Here is a 1,873-nt window from a genome sequence, read left to right as displayed (position 1 = left end):
AAGGTAGAGTCTTGCAGAAACAGGGAAAGAGGCCACTGGATGGAGAAGCTGAGGGAGGGAATGTGAGAAGCCCTCAGAGGGAGAAAGAGATCTTTCTAGTTTCTAGAACAGAAATAACTTGTATGCTGTTTGCTGTTCTCAGTAGCTGGCAGGTGGGGCAGGAGACAGGGGTAAGAAGGGTAAGATTCCAGAAAATAAATGTCTGTATCTAGGCTAGGGGTTACAACTCAGAGGCCTACAGGGGCTGAATAGTTGACATCAGTGAAGGAAGCAGAGATGGTTGTAAAAAGTCAGCAAGAGGTTGTGGGCTGTGGTGTCCTGGCGTGGAATGGCCCACACAGGATGGCAGTGGTGAACCCATGGTCTGCTGATAGCTACCTAACAGGAGTGTGGGCCCACCATTGCCTTCTGATTTTTCAAATGCAAAGTTTAAGACAAACAATTTTTAATTGGCTCAGTTGTACAGGTCAAACTAACTATATACCTGTCTTAGTCCATTTGGGCTGCTCTAACAAAAATACCATAGACTGAGGGGCTTATAAACAACAGAAAATTATGTCCCAAAATTCTAGAAGCTGAGAACTCTGAGATTCTGGAACCAGACAATTCAGCCTGCTCCCTGGTTCATAGCCACCTTCTCACTATGTCCTCACATGGTGGAACGGGCGCAGGGGCTCTCTGGGCCCTCTTTTACAAAGGCACTAGTCCCTTTCCTGAGGGCTCTACCCTCATGACCTAATCACCCTCTAAAGGCCCCATCTCCAAATACCGTGGACTGCAAGGAGATCCAACCAGTCCATCCTAAAGGAAATCAGTCCTGGGTGTTCATTGGAAGGACTGATGTTGAAGCTGAAACTCAAATACTTTGGCCACCTCATGTGAAGAGTTGACTCATTGGAAAAGACCCTAATGCTGGGAAGGATTGGGGGCAGGAGGAGAAGGGGACGACAGAGGATGAGACGGTTGGATGGCATCACCGACTCCATGGACATGAGTTTGGGTAAACTCCGGGAGTTGGTGATGGACAGGGAGGCCTGGCATGTTGCGATTCATGGGGTCGCAAAGAGTCGGACACGACTGAGCGACTGAACTGAATTGTGTGTTAGGATTCTAATGTATGAATTGGGAGAGAGGAGGGGACATAAATGTTCAGTCCACTGTAGTATCTGTGTTTGGTTAAACTCAACCTACAGGCCACACAAGGCTGAACTGATGGAAGGAAAAGACACAGCCTCACAAAATTCCTGTGGTCCAAGCATTGGCCAAGCCTTAGGAGCTGTGGGCATCTCTTTCCACAGGTGCCAGGGTAGACCAGGGCCACATGCTTCTTCCTACCTCCAATGCCCTTTTGAAGACCTCAAGCCATAGATACTGAATTAAAGAAGAGGTGAGGAGATGAGAAACCCAGGAGGACCTGATGCTATGCTTTTTATGTACCAGTAAACAGATGAAGGGAGACAGAAGTGAAATTGAGTGAAAAATAAAAGAATTAATACTATAGATTATTTTTTGTAATCCTTGTAGGTAAAGCAAAGGTGTGCTGCCTAGCACCCTAGAAACCAGCTTCGTAAGAACCACAGCTGTGTGAGCTCCTCCCCTGCACACCCAGCAGGCAGGGGCCTCTGCCTCACTGCTCCTGCTGTCTCATCCCCCTCACCATCTCCACAGATGCTTCCTTTCCTCCCCTGGAGCCCATGCCAGGAGGAAGCCCCCTACCCCATCTCTCACCACTGTCATTAGGGCATATGTGGAAGCCAGACCTGTGTAACTAAGAGGCTGGGAGTGAAATGCAGGGAAATAAGAGTTCCTGGAATCCCTGGTTGGAAGCTGGAACAAGTAGAAATGTAATCAGGAGGGATTTCTCTACTTTTTC

General features: G+C 48.1%; 1 long non-coding RNA gene across 1 annotated transcript; it reads left to right on the top strand.

Annotated features, from left to right (window-relative positions):
• Window positions 1-600: 600 nt before the first annotated feature.
• On the top strand, window positions 601-1,498 carry LOC145515028 (uncharacterized). Its single transcript, XR_014060634.1, has 2 exons — window positions 601-1,000; window positions 1,299-1,498. It is a non-coding gene; the product is annotated as an uncharacterized LOC145515028 (long non-coding RNA).
• The last annotated feature ends 375 nt before the right edge of the window (window positions 1,499-1,873 follow it).

This window comes from Giraffa tippelskirchi, chromosome 7, assembly GCF_054371585.1.
Source record: "Giraffa tippelskirchi isolate mGirTip1 chromosome 7, T2T-mGirTip1v1.2.pri, whole genome shotgun sequence".
NCBI lineage: Eukaryota > Metazoa > Chordata > Mammalia > Artiodactyla > Giraffidae > Giraffa > Giraffa tippelskirchi.
This window is presented reverse-complemented; position numbering and strand designations above follow the sequence as displayed.